The sequence below is a fragment of the Rhipicephalus sanguineus genome, chromosome 4 (genome assembly GCF_013339695.2).
Source record: "Rhipicephalus sanguineus isolate Rsan-2018 chromosome 4, BIME_Rsan_1.4, whole genome shotgun sequence".
Taxonomy (NCBI): Eukaryota; Metazoa; Arthropoda; class Arachnida; order Ixodida; family Ixodidae; genus Rhipicephalus; species Rhipicephalus sanguineus.
In genome coordinates, this window is record NC_051179.1 from 143660474 (window position 1) to 143687287 (window position 26814).

Genomic DNA, 26814 nt, shown 5'->3' on the forward strand with positions numbered 1-26814 from the left:
GTCCCTTTCGTCTACTTGAATCTGCCAATACCCACTACGAAGATCCATCGACGAGAAGGAACGGGCCTGACGCAGGCGATCCAAGGAGTCATCGATGCGAGGAAGAGGATATAGTCTTTTTTCGTGATCTTGTTCAGTTTGCGGTAGTCTACACAGAATCGTAGTGAACCATCTTTCTTCTTAACCAACACGACAGGCGACGCCCAAGGACTTGTCGATGGTTGAATTACATCGTGATCGAGCATTTGTTTGACTTGATGTACGAATGGCATCCTGTTCTTTCTGCGACACGCGGTAGCATGTTGGCGCACAGGTTGGACGTTGGGCTCAGTGATGATTCTGTGCTTCGTTAGCGGTGTCTGCCGGACCTTCGATGTAGTGGCGAAACAGTCACTAAAGTATGACAGTAGACTGAGGAGCCTTGCCCGCTGAGGTTTTTCTAACTGGCGATTGACGTTGAGGTGACTAGTCACGTCGGCGTCGCAGCTTTCCTCTGTCGAGATTGCCGTAACCAAAGGGAAGGCGTCCGACTCATCGAGTGCCTCTAAGTAAGCTATGGTGGAGCGCTTCGCAAAGTGTTTGTACTCGCCACTGAAGTTCCTCACTAAAAGCGTAGTCTGGCCATTTCGGAGCCGAACGAGACTTCGAGCGATGGCGACTTCCCGCTCAAGCAGTAACGTGAGGTTACCTTCGGCGATGCCCGTACCTTCGGTGATGCCCGTATTTGGCTTTTCCTGTGGGCCACTCACAAGGACGAAGATACTACTGCGAGGCGGCAACGTGACGCAGTCATCAAACCACGCCACGGTGTTCGTTCTCGACATCCGAATCTGAAGAGACACAGTAGCGAAAGTGACGAACAAATCACGCAGATTAATTATCGCTCCGTATTCTTGAAGAAAGTCCATGCCCAAAATAACCGGCCGAGAACATTTGGGCAGTACAAGGAATGACGCTACGAAAGCCGACGCACAAATTTCCAGCCTTGCGGTGTACCTTCCTATGGGTGACACGAGGTGTCCTCCAGCGGTGGTCAGTTGTGGGCCGTCCCACGTTGTCAGCACCTTGCGTAGATGGGTGGCCAGCGAAGCACACATGACCGAGTAATCAGCGCCCGTATCGACAAGTGCAGTCACTGGATAACAGTCGACGGAAACGGTAATGGCAGCGGACGCTCTCTTAGCGGTTTCAGAAGAAGGCGTTAGCGGTACGTCGTGAGGGGGTGGCATCAAAGGAGGATATTTGTCGGGTCGCGTGACAGCGGCCTCACCCCCGGAGGTCGCTGTTCTCAGTTTCCCCGGCGTGTACTTGAGCCACTGACACCAGGGGACTCAAAGAATGGTCGGATGCGGTTAGGCGATACGGGCCGATGGGGTGATGGCGACCGTGACTGTCGTCGCTGCGGGGCGGGAGACACATTACTGCTTTCTAAGTATTCCTCAATTTCTTGCGGCCGCTCACCATAGCGTGGACAACGGGCATCCGGGTGGAATCCGCGTAGGCCGATTCGCCGGTACTAGCAGTCGCGGTACATGTGTCCTGCTTCGCCACAGTGGTAGCACAAAGGGCGATTGTCAGGAGAACGCCAGACGGTTGACTTCCGCGGGCCAGCTCGAAAGTCGGCCTGCAAAGCCGGGCGATGGGTTGGACTTGGAAAACGAGGGGCGCCAGCAGGTGGATGAAAAAAACGCGTCGTCGGCGGCGTGGAGACCCGCAAGGCATCCGCGTAGGAGAGCGTGGGAGGTTCGGGTCGTGATGGTGGTGAGGAAGGCACAAACTGCCTGATTTCGCTCCGAATGATGTCGGTAAGAGCGGTGACACTCGGAGTTGCCGCGGCATGAGTCTTCTGGAGTTCTTCGCGGACAACCTGCCGGATGAGTTCTGTAAGGGACTCCCTGCCATCACACCCTGGCAAAAGCGAGCACGCTGCGGACATGGCGGTCTGGCGCTCATACTGCGACAACCGCTGCCGAAGCATGCGCTCCCTAATTGTTGCCTCACGGATGAACTCCGACACCGTTGTTGGAGGGTTGCGCACGAGGCCCGCGACAAGCTGTTCCTTTACGCCTCGCATTAACAGGCGTACTTTCTTTTCCTCCGACATGAGGGGGTCAGCCCGTCGAAACAATTGCGACATGTCTTCTACAAACATGGCGACGCTCTCGTTCGGCATTTGAAACCGCGATGAAAGTGCCTGTTCAGCTCTTTCTTTCCGTTCGGGGTTGCTGAAGGCCTCACGAAGCTCCCGGTGGAACTCCTGCCAACTGGTGAATGAAGCTTCGTGGCTCTCGTACCACACTCTTGCCGCGTCTACGAGGGAGATGTAAACGTTCTTCAACTTACGGCGATTGTCCCAGTCATTGATGGCAGCGACCCGATCGAAATGGTCCAACCAGTCTTCCACATCCTCACTGGCATCGCCGTGGAATGGGTTGGGCGTGCGAGGCGTGTTTGACGACACAGGGTACGGCAGCGAATGGGTCATGCTCGGTTTGGGTTGCGGTCGTGGCAGACATTTTCCTTGAGGAACTTGCCAGGGGACCGTACTGTGGTGGTAGACCTTGAAGGCGGCGGCTGCTTCGATGGATATCAGCAGACCCTGGTACACTGGCGTTGGTTGCTTCTGGTTCAGGACCAGCAGGCATAGGACGTCGTAGTACCCAGCTCCTCCACCAGTCTGTCGCGAGAGGAAACGACACACAGAGAACTCGAAGCGACCAGCTGTTTACTTTCGGCCACAACAGCCACCAACTTCTTCGCTCTCTTCTTCCGCCACCACTAGCGCATGGCAATATGATGAGAATTCATTAGAGTTGTCAAATGTTCCCGCATCTTAAGGAGTTGAGTGTGCACTAACTGCTATTTCCTTGATGTTGCTGTGTTGTTATGTTGCCAAAAATGGCTAGCGTTGTCTGTCACCTATGCTGAGATTGAGGCAGACGGGAGGTAGTGCAGAATAAAAACGTCAATTCAGCTTCTGCAATAGTCCATCGCTTGAGCAGTGCCTTTTACTAATTATGCACAGTTCGTGCCAGAAAAAAATGGCTCATTTAATTATTGTTGAACACAAAGGATAGCAATTTTTAAAAAGCGAATAATATAAATTTGACAAAAATGATTACTCACTTCCCGTTTTTCCAACATTTACCCAAAATGTCCCTATTGTATGTGGAGAGGTCACATGCAGTGTGTTGTCAGTGCTGTCCACTGAAATAACACTTGTTTGTACTAATGACTGCTTTTAAAAACATGCGAAGGTATTCCTTATCACAGGTGCGCTGATCAACTGTAGATGAGCAAGGGTAGCTCAATCCTCGGAACTTGTATCTCAAGACAACCTTGACAACAATGTTCACTTTCTGTAATGATGACTTTAAGCTGAGGATTCCATTCATTCATTCATTCATATAGCAAGGAATGCCTTATTCCTTTCCTTAGCCGCCAACTGTTACTCGATTGAAGTGTTATATCACTGCGACCTCTGCACATCTTTTGAAACATTAGCGAACGTTTCTTTTCAACGTGATAGCGTAAATTGTCTTCTCCCAGGATACACGGCCTTAGAACAACTGAAAGCTGAGCAGGTTGGTATTAATTCATCGCTAAAAGATGTGATCTCTCTTCTTCTTCCAGCGCCATATGCCTCTCGCCTATGTGTTGCCTAAATAGTATATTGCGGCTCAGGCTAATCTTACAATGTTGTTTGTTTGTTAAAGCTCGAATTCTCAAAGGGGCGCGTGCAGTGAGAAACACGACGGGCCGCACTGCGCACAAATACTGTCCGAAGGCCCCCCTTCATTAATGCCCTTGTCGCACGCCTCGTTCTGCGTACTGTAAGAGTCATGCTGAACGAGCCAAGAGAGGTAATCTACTCAATTTCAGCTAGCAATTTTAATAAACAGATGGCTCTTTCTGTTTGTTTTATATATTGCTAAACTCTGTGACTGACAGCGCTGCTTGTTTACATATATACTCTTATATTCACGATTGGCAATAAACAATGTAAGTTATTTGCCTGGTGTGTTTTTTGCCAGTTGATGCCTCTCAGTCACCTGGCGACATAACAGAAATATTTCTTGTAATTCTACTAGAAGTACCAGCCCGGGAGAGCCGTGAATAAACAGCCAGAAGCAGCGGGAGAGCAACACAAGCATGCGCACCCGCCGGCAATGCAGCAGCCATTATTACCTCAGCGTAATGCTGACGATAGTTTTAGCAGCGCCATCTCTCGGTGGTATACTTTACTTCACTATGCCACCGCTACCCTTATTTTGGCTGCAATATCAAATGTACAGCTTCCCTTCTCTAGATTTTGCTTAAGTGTTCTGTGGTACTAGCTTTTCAGAACAAATAACATAATCTTTTGTTACACAGAAGATAAGAAGTTTATTACTGTGGGGATGCATAAGCCTGGCTTCGCAGACTAATAGCAATCTCTATTGCAAAACTCGCCATCTTCAGCCTTGGCGCATGCAAAATTTCTTGCCTGCTCCATCATCTCGGCAGTTGCACCCTTTTCGGCAATCGCCGTCTTCATTGCACTGCAGGAAACGTGAGATGTTGAAGTAAGTGATCAAATTGATGGTAAAGATGCGTACTAAATACGTTAAATTAATTTCTCAAGAAAGACGGAAAGGATGTAAGAAGCAATGTCGTAAGAGCTGAACCAGTGAAATAGTTGTAGACAATGCTAACGAAGTGGGTTTTGCAACCCAATATCTGGAGAGAGAGAGAGGGAGAAAGATAAAGGTAAGGCGAGGCGCACTCAATCAAAGGAGATCTCGAGTTGGCTACCTTGTAGATTGGAAGGGGAAAAAGGGACAGGAAATAATAAAAGAGGAAAACAATATACGACGAAATTGCAGTGCCATTATGACTATGACAGTGCGCAACCCGTTCACAAAAACATCAATGGACAGCCGCCATCTTTTGTCATGCCACTTTAGCTAAAAACACGCAGCAACGCTCTTATAGTGGCTCACGCCAAGCTGCCTCACTAATGCAGCCTTAATGAAGAACATTTGCACTTTATTACATCACATATCTGGAAACCTTGCCCTACAAGACAACTGTGTCTGAAACTGCCCACATAAAGTTTCTAACAGTACTAATTAATTTTTACAGCGAAGGTTCATATGACTAGGAAGTGAAAAAACGCAGCGGTCCGTGAGTGCGTAGAGATAATAAAGGATAGGCAAAGCTAAGATACGCTAAGTTGAAATGTATCCGTGCTTGCATTAGTTTCTCTTCAGGTTTTGTAAGCATATATAGCAAGGGAGGACACCCGCCGCAGCATGAGTCGCTACTCCATGAAAGCCTCTAGGGGGTCTTAATATCCTTTAAGCAAACGCGACCAACCGGAAAGCTTCAAGCACGCGTATTTCTTAAATTAAGTGATAGAAAAATGTATAGCTGCAGTTGACGACTACTTCGATAGACGCCAGCTCGTGATAAACACCGGGGCCGCACGTTCCAGATTCACTGGTTAACCATATGTACGGAGTGCTTGGGCACTGATTATTTAAGTGGGGAACACTTTAGGGGCCCGGGCTGTCATATGCTGTCACCTTATGCTATCATCGTTGTCTCATGTCGCTTGGCACCACGCCGGAAAAACAATGTAAAGCGTAACCATGTATAGCATAGCCATGCATAGCAAGGGGTAGGGAAAGAGAAGGCAAGGTTAGAAGGAGTGGTGTAAGGGTGAGGAGGATGGAAAGGATGAATGCAGAGGGTAAAGTATAGCATATCTATCCATGACATCAATGAGGCAAAACCGTGTATAGCATAGCCATGTATAGCGTGATATAGTAAAGGTGCGGGAAAGGGAAGTGAGGGTGAGGATGAGGGTAAGAAGGAAGGTATGGGAAAAGGAAGGGAGTACGCTGTCATCTCATGCCGTGGCTTCGCGTTAAAGGTTAAAAGCATATCATAGTAATGTATGCTGTCACCAGGTCTCAAAGTGTCCCTTATTGGAGGAGGGGCCCTCAGAGGGCAGCGGCCTATATACACACATATATGCATACATACAACACCTCCTTAAGAAATGAAATGGAGAAACGAATCAGTGCTCCGCGCTTTCTACTGTTATCACGTTGGGTGCAACTGCACAATTATTTTTGCGGCGCCTAGCTAACTGATCGAGAAAATGTTTTATTATTACTATTGACTTTGGTTATTGAACATACCCGGCCATTCCCACCTTTAATGCTGCTAAAGTTGATATGGGCTCCGTTCTGAGCTTTCCTGAGACCGAACGATGCATTCAGTATTGTTCGTTCGTGAAGGAAACTTTCAAACCATATTCCTCCTTCTAACATCCACCCACTTTTAAGCTACCTGAAAAGTCCCGAAGTGCGCTTCTCTGACTGTGATTAAAAACTAACAACCTGTTCTGCGTAATTCGAGGAGGCCGACACACCTACTGGAACGCAACAATATAGACAGAAGAAGAATGAATACTGCAAATATATATGACGCACCCTACACAACCGAAAATTCCAAAATCTGGTGTGACATCGAACCTCAGGTGACCCTTTTGCACAAACAATAGACACACTACCAAGCAAAGTTTTCTTTCAACACGGAGCACCATAGATGCCAACGGCAGTACGGCTTGTTTGAAGGCCGGCTTATATTGTTTTTCATACGGTGCATTAAATTAGTATTGCACACAATTTTGACGAGCGATACCACTACACGTGTCAAAATGGTTTGTCTCATGCTCTCGTGGATAAGTGTTTCGAGCGTTATACAGACTTATAGCTCATGCTTTCTCTTTCTACCCTCACATGATGTCTGCTCTCACATATAGATGCACATTTAGCGGATTTTAGAACAGTGTTTCGAGGTTTCCCTAGTATTATGACTAATGTTTACCCACATATTGTGCAAGGTCGTACAGGCGAGTATACTGCAAGACAAAGGCAATGTAGTGGGCTGCAGTACCCTGATTGACCTCCACTAAATTATACTAGGGGTATTATTGCAGGATGGCCCGAGTTTGGCGAAACTAGGAATCTCGCCGATCTCTGGCGACACCCCCTGTTGAATGGACTAATTGTATAAAAAGGTCAAATTCAGTCCTCAGCGCGCGCCGAGTTCCATTGGTTGCGATGGAATGCGGTGTCATGCCAAGGGCCGTCGCCAAAGTTGTGTGGCGTCTTCAAAGCAGAAGCATCTTCTTTCATTTATTTCTCGTTTTACTGAGTGCAGAAGTGCACCCATACAAGAAAAGTGTCTGAAATATTTGCTATTGACATTTTTATAGAGGCACGGCCTGAGGCCTTTAATGCCTGTACTAAATATTCTTTATACTAATTAGTACAGTGGCCTCCGGGATTGGCACCGGCTGCACGACATTCAACAGCGAGCGGCCGGAGCTAATCGCTGAGTCCACATGTATCATCTTCATCATCATGATCGGGCTCTAATTTCTAGCGCGTTGCTCGGCCTGCGCGCTCTCTTCGTCCTCTTCTTCATCTTCTGCTCGCTCCTCGCACACATGCGCCCGGCTGATTCAACCAAGGCATGCTATGATCAACTTAAATAAGCCAATTCATGCTAAGAGCGAGCTTATTGAGCCACGTGTTTCTAAGACCGTTCTAATTAAGACCACGCTAATGAAGGTATATCATGCTAAGGGCGACTAATTAAAACCATGCTAATTAAGACGACGCTAATCATGACCAAGCTAAGCAAGATTTTCATTCAGGTCGTGCTAATTAAGACAACACTAATTAGCCCATGGTAATATATGTCATGCTAATTTGTATTATTTTAATTAGGGTGCAGATAATTAAACCAAACTAAATAGAACAAGTTTATTCAGTAACATGTCAATTCAGACCCTAATAATTTAGACCAAGTTAATTAATACCACTAAAATTGATACCGGACTGATGCTATCTTCATTCTTAAGCAGTGTGAATTGATGTTAAGACACGTAAAAGGATGAAAGAAGCTGCTAAATAGCATCCACTTCATTAAACGCTTGACAGTTACACTGGTACTATGGCAGACACGAGTGCAACTGGGCCTTCTCAGAATCAACAAATTTGAAGCCGAGCTCACGTGCCAAGTAGTTTGATTGAGAGGCGCCCACGCAAAGGCTCGGGCCCGCCCACCGCGTTTGGTCTTGCCGAGACGCAGTGCTCACACTGCAACGCCAGCGAGCGGCAGTATTCACCTCTGAGCTGCGATGTATCTTCATAATATTTGACGTAACATACTAATCGACGTAAAAATCACAGGGTCCCTAGTGCATTCACATAAGACGACTCGAAAGCTAAAGCCATCTTCTTTTTCTTCTTATTCGATGCATAGGGAGCCTGCATGAACGGCCGGCCATGTAGGCTCCCTAGATGTATCTATCCTGCCCGCCACCCTCCGCAAGCATTGGACACCTAGCGTGGTTTCGCACTGTCTTGTAACTTTTATAAAATTAAATTCATACCCTGTGGGATTCGATGAAGGGAAAAAAGAGTATGTAATTTAGAATGCAATTTCTATTTATGAGAAAGCACCTAGAAGCACACTGAATGCTGTTATCGACATGCTACTCACACTGTTGTCGCGGCTATTAGGGATAATGCCGCGCGAACCAATCGCCCTGGTTATCTCTAGATAGCCAGCGCTTTTTGCGACGGACTCGGCAGTAAAGGTGCGTCTTTTACAAGCGCAATATCAAGAAATATTTTACCGAAGTTCTTCTGACACTAATTCCCTGATTCCAAAAACTTCACAACGTTACTTTAAAATTATTTTTATTTGGTATCGAACGCGGGATAAGTGTATACTTATCACGTTGGATACCATATAGCGTGGAATACTTACCACGTTGGATACTACAGCAAAAAAAGGCAAAAATATTGCTCCCTAAAAATCACCCACCTCTGCACGCGGCTGGGTCTCACGCTTCTTGCGTCCTTTTCCCCCTTTTTTGCCAGCCTTTCCCTTCTTGGTAGCTGTCTCCTAAGTGCAAAATGAGATAATATAGATTAGCCTTACGGGAAAGAAACCGCGAATAGTGGTTTTGTTCTGTATTTACTACGCTTTTGCGGCGCTCTGGGCAACTGCGCTGTGCACAAAATTGATGCTAAAATTTTAAAAGAGAAACAGTCAGGCTAATTAGCCAAGCAAGCAGTTTACGCTGCATACAAATTCGTGCTACAGACATATATTGGTTTCACGCATTCAATTTTTTTGAAGGTGGAGATCGTGCGAATGAAGTGCTAGGTTCGCCCACAAGGCTAATAATATGGTTTCCAAGGGACTCGTCTCTTAAATACGTTTTTCTTCTGGCAAGGAAAATGATATCAGTATCATGTACCTGGAAACTTGTTAATCTGATCACAGCACTGCATCTTTGGCTGTTCTCGGTTGCTTCATTTCAGGCTTTACAGATTCGGTTGCAAGAGTTATTTATTGATGCGACAGCGTTAGAGAGCTCGTTTCGCAGAAATTCCGCCGTCGGCATCGGTGTCGCTTGTGAGCAAAAAATGGTCCGTGACCGAAGAATCGAGAAAGATGCAAATAAAATGAACATTAAATATCTTCGGTCCCATTGAGTATCTAACAGGGCCGTTCGCGTGGCAAGCAGGTGTCTACCACAAAGCCACGACGTTGCTTGCAACTGCTTCGCAAAAAAACACTACATAAATGTCATGCAGTGGTAGGAGTCTCGACGCATTTTGTTCGGCAGGTGTCACGACGAAAATGAGTCCATTCAGCGATTTGTAGGCGCATTAGCGAGGCCATCAAACTACGTTTCAGTGCGTGCGGAAGTACACTAACAGAGTATATCTCACTCTGATCAGTCCTAGTAAAAGAGGCTCACTACAGTGGTAAAAAATCACAGTTTCATCGCAAGGGCGAAGCAATGAATGCTTTAAACAAATAGTAGTGTTACACGAACTGAGGCTGGCAGCTAACTGTTTTGTATCCGATCTCGCATAACTACAAAACGCTGATGTAAGTCAATACGGCCTCTCCAGGGAGAGCTGCTCTCCGCATAGTCACTTCGCGTTGAAAGCACAGCACGTAGAATGGTATGCGAGCCGCCCGCTGTGATGGCTTTCGAGATAGCGTGCGCGCAAGCGATCGCGACCACGCCCTTGGATTCAAAGTCAACGTTGCTCCTCGCGCGATGCGACACTCTCCCCCCCCCCACCCTTGCTGCTTCGCGTCTTTTAAGGCTCATTAAAGACGGGCGGCGCATTTTCTGTCTGCTTCGACGGCAGGGCCGGCTTGTTTGAACTCTGCTTCGGCCGCGTTCGTCGCCCCCGCTCGCGCGCTTTTACCCGCGGTAGAACATACATTGCGCGGGGGGATCTTATCAATTTGGACTTCATATCGGAAGGACATGACGGCGACGGCCAAAACCCGTCGAGACTGTCCATATAATTGCTATCGCAATAAAACATATCTCAGCAATAAACTCAGGCCAACTGTCACCTATTTTACGAAACCGCGCCTCTTATATTGCTCAAAAAAAAGAAAGGCAAAAAGAAACTTGCCACGATTTCAAAACTTCTTATTCCTCTACGCGTGCTTTCATTTCCAGATATCATAAGCCAGCAACTTTGAGAGAATCACAAACATGTTCTTTTGTTCAATACCCCCCCCCCCCTTCAAGTCTTTGATGGTCGTGAAAGAAGCCGTATGATGGTTACGCCAATGATCATCGTGCACATGTTGAATGTTGCTTTGTCCACTTCAAACCCGATACAATATCATTCAGGAGCGAAAAGTACATACGAACGTGCGCTAGCGCTAGTGGGTATTTTCATTGAAAGGTACAATGCGCGCGCCGTCTCCGCGAAGAGAGAGGGAGAAAACATATGAAAGAACTTATAGCCTAAGCATGTAGAAGAGGGGTGTAGCCCAGGGTGCCTAGGTTGCGACAACACGAGCCCGTTGGGTGAAGGCATGGCGGGCACCGGGAGGCTCGTCGCTGAGCGCATCTTCCCACAGCTCTTTGGTGGAGAAAGGACACACGTTGACTGGCAGGGGAGGGAATCATTTCACGGCGCACTCCACCGTGACGTGGAAGGTTGTCCATAGCCCGGGCAAGAGTCAGCGTAGTGGCCTGGGTCAAACTTATACAGTGAAATGTGGTTGAGGAATGTATGTGTTTGAAGTTGGCGGGTGCCACCTTTACTCTCTCAAGAACGAAGTCGGTGACGAGTACGTAGTGTGTCTAGCTATGGTGCGGTATGTTAAAATGTATTGGTAACTGAATGGAGGGATCATTTGGTCTGCACTCTCGGGTCCATCATGCAGGGCAGCTCGGTGGGTAATTTCTGGAGGGACTGCGTGAGTCCGTTTATTAAGCAATTTCCACCGATGTGCTCGGAGTGCACCACCACCTCGTGGCATCGGAACAAACCGCAACGCCACGTCACGTGACACAGTTCTGAGCTCTCGTTAGTGGACGCACACGTGCGCGGCACGCCAGGTGCCCTTGATTGCGTTCGATCGCTCGATTATGGTAACGGGACTGCGCATGCCGACGCTCACCGCAGGAACAGGAGCCTAGGATCTGCGCTCTCTATAAAATCCTTTCCCATATGCTGGCAGTGTTGGAGGCAGTGAAGGGGGTAGGAGTAAGCGCTCACTAATTGACCACGAATAGTTATCGCGTTTTTTTTTTTCTCAGGCAACCAAAATTTTCTTTTCGCAAAGCTAACTTCGAAATCATTGTTCTGGTCTAAATCCAACGTCTAGAATAAATTTCATGAAAACCGGAAATGGTGACCAAGTCCTCATGTTCGTTCTTATTGGGCATACTCGGGAAATCAATTTCAATATAATTACATTTTGATTAAATTTGCCAAGCCAGAGGAGCACCCACGGGGACAGCGAGGCCAGGGATAAAAGTGCCAGATTGTCTTCTGCTGCGTTGTGTTTTCAGCGTGCTCCAAGGCGTATATACGGAAACATTTTTACGCTTGTCAAAATTGAAATTCGGCCACGCCACATGGAATGACGCAACCAATTTTTTGCATATAGACAGAGTATCATAGTGGCGAAAAATCTAACTAAAAATTGCACCATCTCCCACTGAAGGGAACCATGGGGGGATGCGAAGCAGCGCATGGGTCGACTTAAAGTTCCGTGACTGCTGAGTGAGTGTAAGGGGGAGAGGCCACAGCGCCTCACCCAGCCCCTTACACAGGCCCGAACGCGTTAGCGCGTGCCAGCGCGTTTTGACTATGATACAACACGTTGGTTCTTCCGCGTCTGCAGAATCTCGTTCCCCGACGCCATCACATGATTGCTTAGAGAGTGTAAGGGGGAGAGGCCACGGCGTCTTACCCAGCCCCTTACACAGGCCCACACGCGCTAGCGCGTGCCAGCACACATGGTTTCCCGAGCGGACGGTCGACAATGAAAGGACGGACACATCCCCGAGCAAAAGCTGCTTCGCATCTAATAATTTATCTGCTTGCTGTGTCTATACCGATTAGACTTACCTTCTCGCTTTCTTCAGAAGCACGAGCAAGGGGTACAGGCGTCTCAGCGCCTAGTATTGTCTGTAATAGAAGTACACTGATATGTAGATGCCCATGTTTCTCAGGAAGAGAGAAAAAGTTTTAAATTCAGTGGCGCAATAACGGGCCATCGCGAAGATTGTAGCCATGTCTAAATAATATGCTATGCAAGGTCACCAAGCTTCAACTGACGGCGGTCTTTAGAAAAACTCGCAGGCTTTTGTATGGGTTTCCCTAAGACAGTTGGAAGGCGAGAGCCGTCCGGTGACAAAATAAATATCATCATCATAATTATCATTGTCGGCGCTTGAATGGCACGTGAGTAGCGGCACACTTTATACATGTTGTTGCTGATCATGATGATGCCGATGCGTTAGAGCCCAGGCCTTTGTCAATAGTTACCAGCTTTCAACCACCCACTCGTCACGCAATTCACATAGTGTGACGCCTGGTGGGTTTCAGAAATTCGGCCACACATTACTGCATATATTAACACTTTCCCTTGACGACTGTAGAGCGCGTTTTTCCAAAGAGCTTCAAAGCGCTGACACAGCTGTTTGGTAGAATACTTCACTCCCATGCAGGCTACCTGGGTTCGATCCCGGCGCGAAGCCTGATTTAAATGCAAAGAGTTGGCGAACCGAAGGCACTTTGCCTGTTTTTATCTATCTATCTATCTATCTATCTATCTATCTATCTATCTATCTATCTATCTATCTATCTATCTATCTATCTATCTATCTATCTATCTATCTATCTATCTATCTATCTATCTATCTATCTATCTATCTATCTATCTATCTATCTATCTATCTATCTATCTATCTATCTATCTATCTATCTATCTATCTATCTATCTATCTATCTATCTATGCCTTGGCGCTGTCGTAGTGCCAAGGCTTACGTTAGCGCTGCGACAGCGCTAAGCTAGCTTTGCGCTAAGCATAGCTTGGCGCTTAACTTGTTATCAGGTGCTAGACTGCTGACCCAAAGGTCTTGAGATCGAATCCCGGCCACGGCGGCCACATTTTCGATGGAGGCGAAAATGCTCGAGGCCCGTGTGCTTAGATTTAGGCGCACGTTTAAGGAGACCTGGTGGTCGAAATTTCCGGAGCCCTCCACTAAGGCGTCTCTCATAATCATATCGTGGTTCTGCGACGTTAAACCCCAACAATCGTTAGCTTGGTAAATACGAAAATTAGCATTCGAGGAGGTGAGCGTATGGCGAACACGACTGACAGGTCATGACATCCATAACGTGACTTCCCTGTCGCGGACGCCATGAAATCATTTCCACCAGTCACGTGTGGGACATACCCGCGTTCCATGGATCGCCGTACGCTGGTATGCGCCAGAGGGGTTCACAACCTATATAAACCCAGAGTTTTGAAATCTTAATGCCACAGCCTGAATGCGCTCGTTTCGCAGAAGATGCGATGCTGGCGTCGGGCAGCATTGTCGATCGGTGAAATATTCCGATGGAAGCAAAGAGCAATAGTCACTGCTTCAGCCGGAATCAAACCCACATTCTACATGGCAGTCAAGTATTATACCAGAGAGTGACGCCAGTGCTTCAAACTGTTTCGGAAGAGCACCCTATAAGAGCGTCATATCAGGAAACGCTAATTGTGGTTGCAGTGCTCCCTATCCTCTTTTATATCAGTGTAATACAAATTCATTATTTCTGCCTTGTAGAGGTACAGACAGAGGAGGCACAGAAAAAGCTGTCATAAACAGCTTGACAGAGCCGCGGCACCCGTTTGCTTGGCAGCGGCTTCACAACAAGACTCATGCAACGACAGTATTGAAAGTGTAACGACGACTATACAATAATCGACAGATGCAAAAGAGAAACAAAATGAGGTTATACAATAGATAATATTCACATTGAATACACACAGGCATGGCTACAAAACAAAGTGTAAAACAGGAACGGAATCTACATGTTAACATACATGGCACGCAAAGCAGTGTTTGATGAACTGAAGACATCAAAATTATTATGCACATATGAGTTTAAAAGGCAAGGAAGAGTGAATTGCACACGTTCTCTACCTGAATTTATTCTGGGTGTCGGCACAACCCAAGTCTTGCATGCCTTGTCATATGCATGCCTAGTCAGTGACAAGGCATGTGTCACTTAAATTGTTCAACCACATCTATACGTCGTGAGTTCAGCTTAATGTTGAAGGGAAAAAGAACTGGTTCATTTTTGGGGCGGAATACGACAGCTTTTCTTTTTTTCTCATTAATACGCATGCACTTGGATTCCGACCATTTTTGTAGCTCATTCATACTGTCATTGCAATGCCGAACAAGGAGATCAAGATTAGTTCCAGTAAAAAAGATGCTGTTGTCATCAGCATAGGTGATAAATGTAGCAGTGGTGGTAATATTGCAAATGTCGTTAAGATACATATTAAATAGGAATGGTCCTAATATACTGCCCTGCGGAACGCCAGAAGTAACCGACTTTAGTTCAGATTTTATGTTGTCTATGCAGACAGCCTGCTTTTTATGCGATAGATATGATTTGAGAAGCATTTGAGCCTGTCCGCGAATACCGTAACATTCTAAGTTTTTAAGGAGTACAGTGTGGTTCACAAGATCGAACGCCTTCGAAAAGTCCACGAAGATACCAATAACGAAGGTCTTCTTTTGAAACAGTGTTAGTATATATTCGTTTTGTTCGATTAGTGCTATCTCAGCATATTTATGTTTACAAAACCCAAATTGATTTGGTGATAGTAGGCCATGCTTATGAATAAAATCCGACAACCTAGTATATAGCACTTTCTCAAAAGTTTCGAGAATATTGGAAGTATGGAGACTGGTCTATAATTTCCTAAATCATTGCGATCTCCTTTCTTATACAGAACCGTTCCTATAGCAAGTTGCATTTTTCTAGGAAATGAACCAGTATCTAAGCATAGGCTAAATATGTCTACAAGAACAGGCGCAATAATGGCTGCAACATGCTTCACTAACTTGACATCTATGTCAAGTAAGAATGCCGTCTATAAGATGGCATTCTTACTTAAATGCCATCTCTACCTATGCCTATTTTAAGGTTTTGTATTACTGCTTAACTTCTTCTGGTGTAACAGGGCTCAGGAATCATTATTAAATGAATTAATGTATTCATTGGAATCCTCTGACGGATTGTTATGGGCGAGAGTTGTAAAAAGTAGTTAAAAGCTTCTGCCAGCTCTACTCCAGATATATCGTTGTGATTTAGCTTTAGCGTATGTAGAGAGGCTTGTGGCACTTCACGTCTAAGTAAGAGATTAATCTTGACCTTAGCAAATCATGGCAACCAATTTTAAATTCAAGCAATGTAAAGCAGTATTCTGCACGTGCTTGGCGCAGTTTTTTGTTAGCCCATTCCTGTATTCTCTGAATACCCTGAGGTCATCTGCTAAACGCGTATTGAAGAATATCTTGAACAGCTTGCCTCTCGTTTTAATTTCTTGACGTCGCTCAATAGTTACCCAAGGTTTGCGAGTTTTGCGTTTTGATCCGCGCACTTTTAATGGGAAGCAGGAATGGTAAATCTGCTTGAATACGTAGAGAAAATTATCGCAGGCCTCATTTGCATCATTTCCAATGCTGATATTATCCCACTAAACTTGTGTTCTTGAGTTGTGAAATAAACTGATGGTTTGGTTGGTTATACGCTGATATGTAGCTTTTTCTTGCCGGTACTTTACCTCTCGATTCTTATTTATACTTAAGAACACTGGAAGGTGATCACTGATTGCGCATGATATTACACCTGTTTCATCTGTTGCTCTGGATGAGTTCGTAATGAACAGATCGAGAAGAAGCACACTTTCTGGTGTGACCCTTGTTGGCATTTTAACAAGGTTAACAATGCGTTCAAAGTCGGAGTTGTGTGAATTCCATAGCCAGAAAAAATAACCTTCAGCAAATCAACAATAAAATCACCTCCAGCTATTAATATGTACTTACTGTCTGTTATTATTGAAAGAAAGTTATCATGAAACTCGAAAAACTTGACCACAGTTCCCTTAGGAGGACGATAGCATACCGAGAACACGAACCTGCCAGTGCAGAGCGATATGATTTCAAAATCATCAGTAATTAGAGAGTACCAGTCCAGCTTATCGCATTCAATACTGACAGACACCAGCAAAGCAACGCCACCTCCACGCAGGCTGGGCGGTTCAGATAATATCTTTTATAATGGGTCATCGTAAAAATGTCAGAATCATTAGTGCTCCACGTTTCAGTGAGCATGACCAAAGAAAACGTAAATGAAAATTCACACATTACGAATGTACACATTACTGCACAACTTATAGTAAAGGGCCTACGATTGCTCTTTATGATAATGTCGCGTACACTCTGAGGAGAAATCACCCGAAAGAGGTGTACGGAGGTCAATAGACACGCGCAATGAACGGATAGACCGTCGATGAGGAAGCGCAAAGGGAGGCGTGCCGCGTGCAAACCAGTTACTCTGCAAAGGGATGAACCGCGCGGGAGATGCAGCCCGTGTGAAGAGATACGTTCCGTGTGCAAACCGTTGTCAAGGGAACTAACCGTCCTCCCGGTCCTCCTCGCTCGGGTCATTCTTCCCACTGGTGCTCGAGCTTGCGTGTTGGCGGTTGTGTCGCGCTCGGAGAGTTTTGCCGATCTAGGAACTACGCCTCGGTGCCTTTGATATCACGTATGCGTGGATGAGCGTGTCGTGCTGCTTTTACGTTTTCGCCGCACCCATGAAATCTGGAGCTTGTCTTCACACGTCGCGACGGCGCGCTGTATATCCCCGGCGTAGTCATGGCGTCGCCACCGGCTTGGTATGGAGGCCGAGAAGACAGTAGGCCTGTCGGATCCATCATTTCAATCGGACTCTCGGCACAAATTGGCGCTGGATTCTTTCACACGTAAGTGATCGCTCTTTATTCTGCCGTACCTATAGCGTGCACAAAATGGATTGCGATTGCCGGTAACGGGCTCGATCGTGTCGTATGTCGCGCGCACGAAATGTACCACGAGGGCCGGCTTTGGGTGCTCACTGGTGCTCACTCGAGGAACTTTGTGGAAATTGGACGCAGTTACCGTCGGCTTCCCGTTCGCTCGCTCGCAAGCAGCCCGGCGCCGTTCGCGGCGGCAGGCCCGAGTTCGCTCGCTGGACTGGTGCTCGCTCGAGGAACATGGTGGAAATTGGTCGCCATTACCTTCGGCTTCCCCACGCTTGCTCGCAAGCAGCTCCGCGCCGTTTTTGACGGTGGCTCCGCGTTCGCTCTCTGTTCTGTACGAGATTCGCTGGCTGAAGCGGCGGCTGACGGGCTTTCTTGAGCTGTACGACGCCGCTCGCAGAAAACTCGCTGGCTCGTTGGGGCACGGTGGTTGGCGGCGCCTCGGCGTGATAGCTGCGGCTACCGCACTTCAACTGTTGGGCTATGTGGTTTGAAATGCGTCTTTGATGACGTATGACATCAAGCGTCGACGGTGAAATTATTTACATGCAATATTTTAGACGTGCGTTTTTATTTCACCTTGCACGTATTTGCCATGTGCGTGCGTCTTCATCTCCTTTGTGACGTGTCGCAGACTATTTCCAACATTTTTGTGCTTTGCAGGGTGAAATTATTTGCATGCCATATTTTAGACGTGTGTTTTAGTTCACCTTGCACGTATTTGCAATGTGCGTGCGTCTTCATCTCCTTTGTGACGCGTCGCAGACTATTTGCAACATTTTTGTGCTTTGCAGGGTGAATTATTTGCATGCCATACTTTAGACGTGTGTTTTAGTTCACCTTGCACGTATTTGCAATGTGCGTGCGTCTTCATCTCCTTTGTGACGTGTCGCAGACTATTTGCAACATTTTTGTGCTTTGCAGGGTGAATTATTTGCATGCCATATTTTAGACGTGTGTTTTAGTTCACCTTGCACGTATTTGCAATGTGCGTGCGTCTTCATCTCCTTTGTGACGCGTCGCAGGCTATTTGCAACATTTTTGTGCTTTGCAGGGTGAATTACTTGCATGCCATATTTTAGACGTGTGTTTTAGTTCACCTTGCACGCATTTGCAATGTGCGTGCGTCTTCATCTCCTTTGTGACGTGTCGCAGACTATTTGCAACATTTTTGTGCTTCGCAGGGTGAAATTATTTGCATGCCATATTTTAGACGTGTGTTTTAGTTCACCTTGCACGTATTTGCAATGTGCGTGCGTCTTCATCTCCTTTGTGACGCGTCGCAGACTATTTGCAAGATTTTTGTGCTTTGCAGGGTGAATTATTTGCATGCCATATTTTAGACGTGTGTTTTAGTTCACCTTGCACGTGTTTGCAATGTGCGTGCGTCTTCATCTCCTTTGTGACGCGTCGCAGACTATTTGCAACATTTTTGTGTTTTGCAGGGTGAATTATTTGCATGCCATATTTTAGACGTGTGTTTTAGTTCACCTTGCACGCATTTGCAATGTGCGTGCGTCTTCATCTCCTTTGTGACGTGTCGCAGACTATTTGCAACATTTTTGTGCTTTGCAGGGTGAAATTATTTGCATGCCATATTTTAGACGTGTGTTTTAGTTCACGTTGCACGTATTTGCAATGTGCGTGCGTCTTCATCTCCTTTGTGACGCGTCGCAGACTATTTGCAAGATTTTTGTGCTTTGCAGGGTGAATTATTTGCATGCCATATTTTAGACGTGTGTTTTAGTTCACCTTGCACGTGTTTGCAATGTGCGTGCGTCTTCATCTCCTTTGTGACGCGTCGCAGACTATTTGCAACATTTTTGTGTTTTGCAGGGTGAATTATTTGCATGCCATATTTTAGACGTGTGTTTTAGTTCACCTTGCACGTGTTTGCAATGTGCGTGCGTCTTCATCTCCTTTGTGACGCGTCGCAGACTATTTGCAACATTTTTGTGCTTTGCAGGGTGAAATTATTTGCAAGCCATATTTTAGACGTGTGTTTTAGTTCACCTTGCACGTAGTTGCAATGTGCGTGCGTCTTAATCTCCTTTGTGACGTGTCGCAGACTATTTGCAACATTTTTGTGTTTTGCAGGGTGAATTATTTGCATGCCATATTTAGACGTGTGTTTAGTTCACCTTGCACGTGTTTGCAATGTGCGTGCATCTTCATCTCCTTTGTGACGCGTCGCAGACTATTTGCAACATTTTTGTGTTTTGCAGGGTGAATTATTTGCATGCCATATTTTAGACGTGTGTTTTAGTTCACCTTGCACGTGTTTGCAATGTGCGTGCGTCTTCATCTCTTTTGTGACGTGTCGCAGACTGTTTGCAACATTTTTGTGCTTTGCAGGGTGAATTATTTGCATGCCATATTTTAGACGTGTGTTTTAGTTCACCTTGCACGTGTTTGCAATGTGCGTGCGTCTTCATCTCCTTTGTGACGCGTCGCAGACTATTTGCAACATTTTTGTGTTTTGCAGGGTGAATTATTTGCATGCCATATTTTAGACGTGTGTTTTAGTTCACCTTGCACGTGTTTGCAATGTGCGTGCGTCTTCATCTCCTTTGTGACGCGTCGCAGACTATTTGCAACATTTTTGTGTTTTGCAGGGTGAATTATTTGCATGCCATATTTTAGACGTGTGTTTTAGTTCACCTTGCACGTGTTTGCAATGTGCGTGCGTCTTCATCTCCTTTGTGACGTGTCGCAGACGGTTTCCAACATTTTTGTGCTTTGCAGGGTGAATTATTTGCATGCCATATTTTAGACGTGCGTTTTTATTTCACCTTGCACGTATTTGCCATGTGCGTGCGTCTTCATCTCCTTTGTGACGTGTCGCAGACTATTTCCAACATTTTTGTGCTTTGCAGGGTGAAATTATTTGCATGCCATATTTTAGACGTGTGTTTTGGTTCACCTTGCACGTATTTGCAATGTGCGTGCGTCTTCATCTCCTTTGTGACGTGTCGCAGACTATTTGCAACATTTTTGTGCTTTGCAGGGTGAAATTATTTGCAAGCCATATTTTAGACGTGTGTTTTAGTTCACCTTGCACGTAGTTGCAATGTGCGTGCGTCTTAATCTCCTTTGTGACGTGTCGCAGACTATTTGCAACAATTTTGTGGTTTGCAGGGTGAATTATTTGCATGCCATATTTTAGACGTGTGTTTTAGTTCACCTTGCACGTATTTGCAATGTGCGTGCGTCTTCATCTCCTTTGTGACGCGTCGCAGACTATTTGCAACATTTTGTGCTTTGCAGGGTGAATTATTTGCATGCCATATTTTAGACGTGTGTTTTAGTTCACCTTGCACGTATTTGCAATGTGCGTGCGTCTTCATCTCCTTTGTGACGCGTCGCAGACTATTTGCAACATTTTTGTGCTTTGCAGGGTGAATTATTTGCATGCCATATTTTAGACGTGTGTTTTAGTTCACCTTGCACGTGTTTGCAAATGTGCGCGCGTCTTCATCTCCTTTGTGACGTGTCGCAGACTGTTTGCAACATTTTTGTGCTTTGCAGGGTGAAATTATTTGCAAGCCATATTTTAGACGTGTGTTTTAGTTCACCTTGCACGTGTTTGCATTGTGCGTGCGTCTCCACCCTCGCTGTCACGTATGACTAACTATTTGCAATATTTTGTGCTTTGCAGGATGCAGCCGTTGTCCAAAGCGAGCAGAATGCTGTGTGCCCTGGCGCGTACAATGCCTGTGATCTATCGCTTCCGTTGGAGCAGCTTCACAAAATCAACTGTACGAGATATGACAACGTGGCTGGACCTGTACTGGACATTTTGCAGTGAATTCAATGAAACAAAGCAGGAACTTCATATGTATACAGAAAGATAACATATTTCATTGTATCACTTTTGTCTTTCGCTGTCGCATTGTCTGAGAAAGCGGTGACACACGCATGACTAATTATTTTTTCGCGTGTTCTTTTCCGCGGCATTTGTTGCTCACCGCCGAAAGAAACACGCGAAAAATTATTAAGCGTTGCGGAGTGCAACTAGAAAATCGATCCTGGGGATAAAATATTCATCTGAATGCAGTGTTTGAGTGGTCAGACCTTTCGTCCGGCGAGGTCCAACTGGAGGAATAATGGTTGCCCGATAAGGTGTAAATGTGAGAACCAAACGTTAGTCCATTGAAGTTATCTGTGGGGACTAACAATTGCCCGGTAAGGTGTAAATGTGAGGACTAAACGTTAGTCCATTGAGGGGATCTGTGGGGACTAACTGTTAGACCTGGCGCCGTTAGTCCCTAAAGGGATTAATGGTTGTGGCAGCCCCATTAGTTCCCAAAGGGACGAAACACACACCCTTTTACGTTAGAGTGTAGTCGTGACGACGAAGAAGACGTAAATCTGTATAAAAGACGTAACTCTTTATTTTGGCGAAGTTGTGCCCGGAAAACGGAAAATTAAACTACAATACGCGCTGCACACTGATAGCGGCGAACAAAGCGTCGGCTGTCGATGATCTTATCTGCGGTGAGGCGCGTCGGCATTTATACATGCGGCATCGAGCCTTCGAGCCTTAGCGCTGGTGGTAGCGTGAGTTCCAGCATGAGCTCAACTCTTCGAGTTTCCGCGCTCAAGCCTATCAGAAAATTCTAAAATTTTGTAAGGTTCCCAGACATTGGGACGCGGTTTGCGCAAGCTAGTGGTTATACGTGTAATGGACAGTTTACATAAAAGTAGCAAAAGAAGCGGGCGTGGCAATAAGCACATCATTGCACTGCAGCGTGCACCTCATTATAATTAAACTGACATGTCTGCTTTAACGTGAGTCCCGACGCTACGTCGGACCATCAGCTACCCTTTGCACGCCAGTGTACATGGCGTGCATGGGAAAACGCCTGAATTTGCACGACAAGGTCGATCCACCTGGTAACACTTAGCTTAAAGCGTAAATTCCGCTGTAGGCTGCTACTCGCTGTCTGCTTCGCAGGAAATTGATTCGTACACTGCGTAGGATCTGACGAATTTTGCACCGCACACCGCGTTTCAGTCTGATGAGGCACTCAACGCTTTTTCCTTATATATTACAGAACATGTCTGGAATGAAATTATTCGAGGGATACGCAGCGCTTTATTACAGCGAAAGCTGTTATGAGGTCATTTCAACGGCCGTTTTTGGCGCCGTAGTTGTCCGCCGCCGCCGGTGTCCGTAACCACTATCGCTCGAAATAGGAAAAAAAACGAAATAAGAAAAAATTCCAGGATGGAACGCGGTTCGAACCTGGGCCCTCTGCGTGGGAGCCCAGTGTTGTACCTCAGAGCCATGCCGGTGCTTGGAACTTCCTTGCAAGAAGACGCTATACAGGCTTCATGTCCAGGAGGAACTACATTAACATGTGTAATTTAGTGTGGTAGAAGAGTGAAATAACAACCACGCACCACACAACGCGAATTCTGTAACCAGGCGTCACACAATGCGAATTGCGCAACGAGTGGGCTGTTGGATGCTTCCAACCCAACAAGGGGCTCTGCAATAATTCTTCATCGTCATCAGGCACAGCACCAACAAAGCTAATAATGGCTTACATGTTTTAGCGGGTACCACGGCTCTCCTTTGAATGACGAAAAATGGCATAGTGGCTGTTTCCCTACTTCACAGAAATTATGATGAGTTATAGCGTAGTGGGTTCCTCGGAAGTGCATTTGCATTGGTTGCCAAGGAAGCCCATAAGCCCATCATCAATTTCCTCAGGGTCTCAATAAAGTTCTTACCTCCTCTCTCTGTCTCTTTTTCTCACGTCAACGTATGTTATATTGCATGATGGGAGAGTGAAATAGCGACCGGGCGTCACATAATGCGAATTACGTAACTGGTGAGCCGTTTAAAGCTTCCAACCCATTACAAGGGCTGAGCCACAATGCTTCATCGTCATCAGTCGTCACGTAAACAAAGTGCACATAATGCCTTACAGATGTGTAGCTGGAACCTCTCTTCTGCGCACAATGATGAATAATGGCGTTGTAGGTGCTTCCCAACTTCGCAAATATTGTGATTTATAGCGTATTGGGTGCGTTGCTAGTGTACTTGTATTAGTAGCCCCAATAGAGTTTACAACGGGCTCTAGAAATGCCGCTCTTCCAGCTTCCGCTGTGACTGGGCTGCGCTTTCCGCGCAGGCCTGGCGTTTTTAGTTTGGATTCCTTCTGCTGCTGCTTTGCACACGTCTTTCACAAAGAGGGATATCTGGGTATGGTACTAAAAACAACGCTACTGTATTTTTCTTTGCCGCGCACTGTAATATATGGGTGACGTCGTAAATGTTTGCCATGAACGCGTTAGCGGTAATGTTTGCTCAGCATTGCGTCGACAGGCAGACTACATGAGGCCCAGAACTATAGTATTTTATAGTTGCGGCGTCTTTGCTTTTATAGGTAATGCCGGCATCATTGGTGCTAGACCGGCTACACTATACCGACGCAAGTATTACCCTAAAGATTAAACATCTAAGGGAAATCTATCATATGCATGTGTTATTTCACGACTCGGAGCAAACTACTGTTTTTAGAAGTACAGGTTAGAATTTGAAGCTATCCAGTGAACCGCATCTATTTATGCCAACCGCGCTACATTTCATTGCTTTACTGCAGTTAAGATTATTAAAATTTGTAATTTAGGGTACAGGAAACAAAAGCTCAATGCCCTAGAAAGTAAAAACGAAACAGCTCCTCGCACTATACGAAAGCGAAATAGTGAGTTTAACGAAGAGATTTCTGCCACAAAAATATTAACCACGAAAAATGAGCTGCAAAGCGTTTTTGTTTTATGCGCTCTTTGTGCTAATCTTTTCTACACCCACACGCGTCCACATAGCGCATTTCCGGAGGACTGACATGTGAACGAAGGCGGAAGTGCTTCACGCGAGCAAACAAGTAAGCGCAAGGTACTTGCGATGTCTTGCACGAAGCACTCCTAGATTACTAACCCAGCCATTTTCATGGATGTTGTTAAAAGCCCAAAGCTTAGCGTGCACATTGAGAGCTGATGTTGCTTATCAAGTGGTGTTTTAGAAATAGGCGAATACAAGCAGTAGGGTTTGTGTACACACTCTACAGCTATGTGGAATGAAGTCTGTGCACAAGCTATCCTGCAGTTCACAATCTGATGCTCGACCATACAAGGCCGCAGCCACTGCGCCACCTCAGCGGGCAACATTTGTATAACATTTGAGAAATTTTCGGACTGTGCAGCCAGTTAACTTACTCTTTCGGTTTCGTCACTGTAAGGGATTACACAGTCTGGTAGTGACCGTGGGGCTGCTTCCTGCAAAAGAAGTACATTTTTCAAGTAAGCAGGTGTATTTCATTAACAGGGTATGGATGTCCATATTCAGAATTGAAACTTGAATAGCACAGCAATATGATAAATATTGCAATGTTAACCTTCTTTTAGAATATATTAAACACGCCGCCCAAGTGAGTAGTTTGTATAAGAGAAGCTATTTAATAGAATACGTCGCGTAAGAGCTCTTTCGAAACTCGTGCTCCTTAGGGCGCCTCTACCAAGAACGCTGCACACGTAGCACTCGATACTACGAGCTCTACGTGCGCTCATTTGTACTATATGATGCATGTCGCGCACTACAAAGTACTCGTCATCAAGACTGTGGCGCAAGTATTTATCGGGTATGTGTTATGCTACAATGTCTTCCCAGTGCCCAACATGCTTACAATGAAATGCGCTATGGAATAGGCGTGCATTCACTGTCGTTATTAGCCCTCGTCAAGCGAATAAAAACTGAATGAAGCAGTCAAAATGGCGGGAGGGAGGGGGGGGGGGGCGCTTGCTCGATAAAATCTCCCCAAACACGAAATGAGACACTTGCTCGGGATTTTACGCTATATAAACCGAGTAAAGTTTGGGCTTTGTACTTCTAACGCAAACAGAAAATCCTTCGAACCCGGAGTATCTTCAAGTGCATTTCAAACATTATTTGCGTCGTTCGCTCTTGTGATATGCTTTGGCGACGGAAAAGTGCGGCAGAATTTTTCTGCAGTGATGCTGTGTTTCTCTCAAAAATAGAATAAATGGAATGAAAGAAGACTGAAAACAGGTGGGCATATATGGGATAGAATAGAAAATTACAGGCTTAAAATGGCTCTACATTAGCCACGCCGTTCCCTGAGAACACTTGCTTTTATCGATTGACCTTCTTATACTAACTGACTGACGTTGTAAATCTATTTGCCAAAATAGTTAACGGTAAAAGAGCAGTCAGTGCCACTGGTCTTTGCAGCGCCAGTGTCTTCAAAGCCGAATCGATAACGCAGGTAGCGTTTAGCTGATTCTACGTTTTCCTTTCATGAGTTGATGCAATGTTTCCTTTCTCAAATATTTGCGGCAGCCTTTATCGAACATTACAGCTTGCCTACTTTTCTTGATAACAAAAGAGGTTCTCTAAAGTAAAGCTCAGGTGGTTTGATTAGCTGATAACGTTTCTTTTCATGAATAAGACTTGATCCATGGGCGGTGAGGTCGGAGTGCTTTCGCTGTCGTTGAGACAATAATTAAATGCGTGAAATAAATTACTGTCTGCCTGCGTTCACGCACAGGCGGAGAAAGTGACGGCGCGGCAATGGTGGTTGTAACTATTGTGCAGATAATTTTGAAATTATTTCTTCCGTCATTACAAATCTTGGGGAATTGAGGTGTACACATTTCAAGTTATGATTATAGCAGAAATTCGCCACAATTTGCCCCGACACACCACTTACCCTTTTTTTTCGAAGACTTGTTTCGTTCTTTGGTGTGCAATATTTGAAATTTCCGTTGTCGGTTTTCGGTTTTTTCCCTTCGCAGACGTCCCATCTAGAAAGTAGATTTTGCTGTTCGTTACAGGGTATTTGGATCAAGTGATTCATGTTGTGAGGAGCAGCATTGTTTTGGGCAGGACACTCTAGCGACAAAAAGATTACGCAGCGTTTATTACGCACAAAAAAGAACACACACACACACACACACACACACACACACACACACATATATATATATATATATATATATATATATATATATATATATATATATATATATATATATATATATATATATATATATATATATATATATATATATACATATACATATATATACATATATACGTATATATATATATATATATATATATATATTCCCGGTGTTGTGATATGTGTAGTTGTTTGCTTACGTGTGTATCTTTTCATTACTGCACACGTAATAAAAGATTTCACTAAAACAGCGTGACAAAGACGCCGTAATAGCGCTGACAATGTACAGTGAAATTGTACAACGAAGTGCGCCGATGAAATAACACAAAGAGATATAAGAAAAGAGAGTACAATGCAAAAAAAAAGAAACAGGCCTGCGCAGAA

At 45.5% G+C, this 26814-nt stretch overlaps 1 long non-coding RNA gene across 1 annotated transcript; it reads right to left on the reverse strand.

Annotated features, from left to right (window-relative positions):
* Window positions 1–4412: 4412 nt before the first annotated feature.
* LOC119389040 (uncharacterized) lies at window positions 4413–26262 on the reverse strand. Its single transcript, XR_007416030.1, has 5 exons — window positions 26179–26262; window positions 24668–24727; window positions 12477–12536; window positions 8893–8973; window positions 4413–4541 (listed from the first exon to the last, which is right to left on the reverse strand). It is a non-coding gene; the product is annotated as an uncharacterized LOC119389040 (long non-coding RNA).
* Window positions 26263–26814: the final 552 nt, after the last annotated feature.